The sequence below is a fragment of the Anguilla rostrata genome, unplaced genomic scaffold (assembly GCF_018555375.3).
Source record: "Anguilla rostrata isolate EN2019 unplaced genomic scaffold, ASM1855537v3 scaf0828, whole genome shotgun sequence".
Taxonomy (NCBI): Eukaryota; Metazoa; Chordata; class Actinopteri; order Anguilliformes; family Anguillidae; genus Anguilla; species Anguilla rostrata.
Genome location: NW_026986229.1, coordinates 1 through 6,279, shown reverse-complemented (window position 1 = coordinate 6,279; position 6,279 = coordinate 1). Strand labels below are relative to the sequence as shown.

The 6,279-nt window shown below is 43.4% G+C and overlaps 3 non-coding genes and 3 pseudogenes across 3 annotated transcripts; all 6 read left to right on the top strand.

Annotated features, from left to right (window-relative positions):
- The first annotated feature begins 341 nt into the window (after window positions 1–341).
- Window positions 342–460, top strand: LOC135246732 (5S ribosomal RNA). Its single transcript, XR_010327881.1, has one exon. It is a non-coding gene; the product is annotated as a 5S ribosomal RNA (ribosomal RNA).
- An 828-nt stretch (window positions 461–1,288) lies between these two features.
- On the top strand, window positions 1,289–1,452 carry LOC135246731 (U1 spliceosomal RNA). The gene has a single exon (XR_010327880.1). It is a non-coding gene; the product is annotated as a U1 spliceosomal RNA (small nuclear RNA).
- Window positions 1,453–2,520: 1,068 nt separating this feature from the next.
- Window positions 2,521–2,636, top strand: LOC135246734 (5S ribosomal RNA; annotated as a pseudogene).
- A 1,085-nt stretch (window positions 2,637–3,721) lies between these two features.
- On the top strand, window positions 3,722–3,836 carry LOC135246735 (5S ribosomal RNA; annotated as a pseudogene).
- A 1,074-nt stretch (window positions 3,837–4,910) lies between these two features.
- Window positions 4,911–5,029, top strand: LOC135246730 (5S ribosomal RNA). Its single transcript, XR_010327879.1, has one exon. It is a non-coding gene; the product is annotated as a 5S ribosomal RNA (ribosomal RNA).
- Window positions 5,030–6,099: 1,070 nt separating this feature from the next.
- On the top strand, window positions 6,100–6,215 carry LOC135246733 (5S ribosomal RNA; annotated as a pseudogene).
- Window positions 6,216–6,279: the final 64 nt, after the last annotated feature.

The following is a 6,279-nucleotide window of genomic DNA, read 5'->3' as shown; positions in this document are numbered from 1 at the left end:
CTAGCCAAAACGGAATTACAGACGTCATAAATAGCTGATCATTCGGTATGTGCGACGATTCGAATGGCCATACTTGTGATGTCATTATGGATATCTTTAAAGTTATTGTGACAAGTGAAAGCATGTTTTCAGATGTCTTGATTCATCCTTCTTACTCGTCAGTTTCAAATTGCAGTTATCTTGAATTGTCATTCTGACTAGTAACATTGTAATTTCGCCCAATTCAAATGAGTTTGTCGATAACTGAAATGCAATTACGGATAGTGGAGCGAGGCTATTGAATGTTAGGAGGGCTTGCCATGACGGCAACTATTTAAACGTCTTTGGCTGCGGCTTTCTTCGCTTACGGCCACACCACCCTGAAAACGCCCGATCTCGTCTGATCTCGGAAGCTAAGCAGGGTCGGGCCTGGTTAGTACTTGGATGGGAGACCGCCTGGGAATACCAGGTGCAGTAAGCTTTTACTTATGTACTTACATGTTTATTTATTTATTTATTTATTTTGCGTTGTCACACTTGGGGGCGATCTCTCACACGATTTAAGCTGGAATACCGGAACTGTGCAAAGTAAAATAAAACATCAACGTGTCTTAGATATCCAGCCACAGTTCAAAGCTAATGGCGTCAGCACGCTTCGGTTTCTGTCAAAAGCGTTTTTCGTTTTTGTTGTTTCAGAATGAGAGAGAAGGGGGGTATTTCAGAAAACAGGCTTACCGAGTCGAGTCTGCTCTGTAACTGCGCCGAGTCAATACCAGGAAGAACTGTATCCACTTCAGTCCATGTTCTGATTCGCGAGGGCTGCCGGGGTTTCCTCGGTACACTTATCCGGCTAACCCTGCGTCCTGATACGGGGCCCAGGAGTTCGCTTAACTGTGCATTTTTGCGTTCCCCATGCGTTCATTTGCGAATTACGTGTGTGCATACTCGATGAAAAAGAAGGAAGAACTAATGTTAATGGCGTCTCACCAGGGAATGCTGCGTAGGGGAATTCCGTTTACCACTCGCTCTGTCCTGTATGGATGCTTCTGAGAATGTGTAGGCTACTGCGAGGCACAGAGGGAAATATATATATATATATATAAATTTTTTTTTTTTTTTTTAAGTTGCATTTTTATGTAATAGTATAAATATTAAGGAGCGCCAGCATTCTGTCACAGGTAGTGAGATCGGACAGTTCGCTCGCCGTCATTGTGCGCCTTGGAGAGCTGCGCAACTGGAACGGTGTGCTAACCACGTATGTGAAAGTCACGGCGTGGCGCAGGGACAGATTCCGAGAGGTGCACAACTCATACTTACCTGGCGGGGGAGATACCATGATCACGAAGGTGGTTCACCCAGGGCGAGGCTCGGCCATTGCACTTCGGTCATGCTGACCCCTGCGAATTCCCCAAATGTGGGAATCTCGACCGCATAATTTCTGCTAGTGGGGGACTGCGTTCGCGCTCTCCCCTGATGTTGCTGTGAGAAAGTAGAATGTACTCGATGGCGCCGCGGCGCCTATAGACCGTGAAGCGGGTGTAAGTGTAAGAAAAGTGCGTAAAATCCACGGAAACAACTTTGCTGCAGGTCAGTCGCATTGCAACGGCATATGGCAAGTCCTTTTAAAATTTAATGGGTTGCCCGCATTTTTAAATTGCAAGTGAGTGTAACTCATTTAACCAGGGTGACGCGACTTCGTCAGGGTTTTCAATGCTGCGGCCGGTGCGAGAAACGAGCTGTTGACTTCCATTACATTACATTATTACATTATGTAATGCTTAGACTTCCCTGTCTAAAACAACACGACGACTGTTTCGCCCCATCTCTTTCCACTCCGTAGCATTTTCTTACTTTTTTCAGAGGGGGCGGCTACTGCCATTTGTAAAGCCATACGTGATCGCACAAGCTTTGCAAAACATTACGTTTGCATACATTTTTCCAATATTTTATCAGGCAAGCCGTTTTAACCAAAGCGACGTGCAATAAGTGTATGCCGAAGGTCGTTGCAAGAACTACAGAACGTACGTCCGACAAAGTTCAATTCTCATAAAGAATCAGCTACCCGAGCCATTAACATAGCCAGTTCAATCTGTAAGCAGAAGCCCAATGTACATTGCGAAGCCTGGCATCGCAGTCACGTCAGGCACAGCGGATTTAACTAGGAATAATTCAAATTCAGATATATGAAAATACCATTTTCACTAGCCAAAACGGAATTACAGACGTCATAAATAGCTGATCATTCGGTATGTGCGACGATTCGAATGGCCATACTTGTGATGTCATTATGGATATCTTTAAAGTTATTGTGACAAGTGAAAGCATGTTTTCAGATGTCTTGATTCATCCTTCTTACTCGTCAGTTTCAAATTGCAGTTATCTTGAATTGTCATTCTGACAGTAACATTGTAATTTCGCCCAATTCAAATGAGTTTGTCGATAACTGAAATGCAATTACGGATAGTGGAGCGAGGCTATTGAATGTTAGGAGGGCTTGCCATGACGGCAACTATTTAAACGTCTTTGGCTGCGGCTTTCTTCGCTACGGCCACACCACCCTGAAAACGCCCGATCTCGTTGATCTCGGAAGCTAAGCAGGGTCGGGCCTGGTTAGTACTTGGATGGGAGACCGCCTGGGAATACAGGTGCAGTAAGCTTTTACTTATGTACTTACATGTTTATTTATTTATTTATTTATTTTGCGTTGTCACACTGGGGGCGATCTCTCACACGATTAAGTGGATACCGGAACTGTGCAAAGTAAAATAAAACATCAACGTGCTTAGATATCCAGGCTGCAGGTCAGTCGCATTGCAACGGCATATGGCAAGTCCTTTTAAATTTAAGGGTTGCCCGCATTTTAAATTGCAAGTGAGTGTAACTCATTTAACCAGGGTGACGCGACTTCGTCAGGGTTTTCAATGCTGCGGCCGGTGCGAGAAACGAGCTGTTGACTTCCATTACATTACATTATTACATTATGTAATGCTTAGACTTCCCTGTCTAAAACAACACGACGACTGTTTCGCCCATCTCTTTCCACTCCGTAGCATTTTCTTACTTTTTCAGAGGGGCGGCTACTGCCATTTGTAAAGCCATACGTGATCGCACAAGCTTTGCAAAACATTACGTTGCATACATTTTTCCAATATTTTATCAGGCAAGCCGTTTTAACCAAAGCGACGTGCAATAAGTGTATGCCGAAGGTCGTTGCAAGAACTACAGAACGTACGTCCGACAAAGTTCAATTCTCATAAAGAATCAGCTACCCCGAGCCATTAACATAGCCAGTTCAATCTGTAAGCAGAAGCCCAATGTACATTGCGAAGCCTGGCATCGCAGTCACGTCAGGCACAGCGGATTTAACTAGGAATAATTCAAATTCAGATATATGAAAATACCATTTTCACTAGCCAAAACGGAATTACAGACGTCATAAATAGTGATCATTCGGTATGTGCGCGATTCGAATGGCCATACTTGTGATGTCATTAGGATATCTTTAAAGTTATTGTGACAAGTGAAAGAGTTTTCAGATGTCTTGATTCATCCTTCTTACTCGTCAGTTTCAAATTGCAGTTATCTTGAATTGTCATTCTGACTAGTAACATTGTAATTTCGCCCAATTCAAATGAGTTTGTCGATAACTGAAATGCATTTACGGATAGTGGAGCGAGGCTATTGAATGTTAGGAGGCTTGCCATGACGGCAACTATTTAAAGTCTTGGCTGCGGCTTTCTTCGCTTACGGCCACACACCTGAAAACGCCGATCTCGTCTGATCTCGGAAGCTAAGCAGGGCGGGCCTGGTTAGTACTTGGATGGGAGACCGCCTGGGAATACCAGGTGCAGTAAGCTTTTACTTATGTACTTACATGTTTATTTATTTATTATTTATTTGCGTGTCACACTTGGTGCGGAAATATGTACCGATGGGCGCGGGATACCGGAAGGGGGTAATAAAAAAGTGCTAAATCCAGGCCTTGCGAGGTCAGTCGCATTGCAACGGCATATGGCAAGTCCTTTTAAAATTTAATGGGTTGCCCGCATTTTTAAATTGCAAGTGAGTGTAACTCATTTAACCAGGGTGACGCGACTTCGTCAGGGTTTTCAATGTGCGGCCGGTGCGAGAAACGAGCTGTTGACTTCCATACATTACATTATTACATTATGTAATGCTTAGACTTCCTGTCTAAAACAACACGACGACTGTTTCGCCCATCTCTTTCCACTCCGTAGCATTTTCTTACTTTTTTCAGAGGGGGCGGCTACTGCCATTTGTAAAGCCATACGTGATCGCACAAGCTTTGCAAAACATTACGTTTGCATACATTTTCCAATATTTTATCAGGCAAGCCGTTTTAACCAAAGCGACGTGCAATAGTGTATGCGAAGGTCGTTGCAGAACTACAGAACGTACGTCCGACAAAGTTCAATTCTCATAAAGAATCAGCTACCCCGAGCCATAACATAGCCAGTTCAATCTGTAAGCAGAAGCCCAATGTACATTGCGAAGCCTGGCATCGCAGTCACGTCAGGCACAGCGGATTTAACTAGGAATAATTCAAATTCAGATATATGAAAATACCATTTTCACTAGCCAAAACGGAATTACAGACGTCATAAATAGCTGATCATTCGGTATGTGCGACGATTCGAATGGCCATACTTGTGATGTCATTATGGATATCTTTAAAGTTATGTGACAAGTGAAAGCATGTTTTCAGATGTCTTGATTCATCCTTCTACTCGTCAGTTTCAAATTGCAGTTATCTTGAATTGTCATTCTGACTAGTAACATTGTAATTCGCCCAATTCAAATGAGTTTGTCGATAACTGAAATGCAATACGGATAGTGGAGCGAGGCTATTGAATGTTAGGAGGGCTTGCCATGACGGCAACTATTTAAACGTCTTTGGCTGCGGCTTTCTCGCTTACGGCCACACCACCCTGAAAACGCCCGATCTCGTCTGATCTCGGAAGCTAAGCAGGGTCGGGCCTGGTTAGTACTTGGATGGGAGACCGCCTGGGAATACCAGGTGCAGTAAGCTTTTACTTATGTACTTACATGTTTATTTATTATTTATTTATTTTGCGTTGTCACACTTGGGGCGATCTCTCACACGATTTAAGTGGATACCGGAACTGTGCAAGTAAAAAAAACATCAACGTGTCTTAGATATCAGGCTGCAGGTCAGTCGCATTGCAACGGCATATGGCAGTCCTTTTAAATTTAAGGGTTGCCCGCATTTTAAATTGCAAGTGAGTGTAACTCATTAACAGGGTGACGCGACTTCGTCAGGGTTTTCAATGCTGCGGCCGGTGCGAGAAACGAGCTGTGACTTCATTACATTACATATTACATTATGTAATGCTTAGACTTCCGTCTAAACAACACGACGACTGTTTCGCCCCATCTCTTTCACTCCGTAGCATTTTCTTACTTTTTCAGAGGGGGCGGCTACTGCCATTTGTAAAGCCATACGTGATCGCACAAGCTTGCAAAACATTACGTTTGCTACATTTTCCAATATTTTATCAGGCAGCCGTTTAACCAAAGCGACGTGCAATAAGTGTATGCGAAGGTCGTTGCAGAACTACAGAAGTACGTCCGACAAAGTTCAATTCTCATAAGAATCAGCTACCCGAGCCATTAACATAGCCAGTTCAATCTGTAAGCAGAAGCCCAATGTACATTGCGAAGCTGGCATCGCAGTACGTCAGGCACAGCGGATTAACTAGGAATAATTCAAATTCAGATATATGAAAATACCATTTTCACTAGCCAAAACGGAATTACAGACGTCATAAATAGCTGATCATTCGGTATGTGCGACGATTCGAATGGCCATACTTGTGATGTCATTATGGATATCTTTAAAGTTATTGTGACAAGTGAAAGCATGTTTTCAGATGTCTTGATTCATCCTTCTTACTCGTCAGTTTCAAATTGCAGTTATCTTGAATTGTCATTCTGACTAGTAACATTGTAATTTCGCCCAATTAAATGAGTTTGTCGATAACTGAAATGCAATTACGGATAGTGGAGCGAGGCTATTGAATGTTAGGAGGGCTTGCCATGATGGCAACTATTTAAACGTCTTTGGCTGCGGCTTTCTTCGCTTACGGCCACACCACCCTGAAACGCCCGATTGTCTGATCTCGGAAGCTAAGCAGGGTCGGGCCTGGTTAGTACTTGGATGGGAGACCGCCTGGGAATACCAGGTGCAGTAAGCTTTTACTTATGTACTTACATGTTATTTATTTATTTATTTATTTTGCGTTGTCACACTTGGGGGCG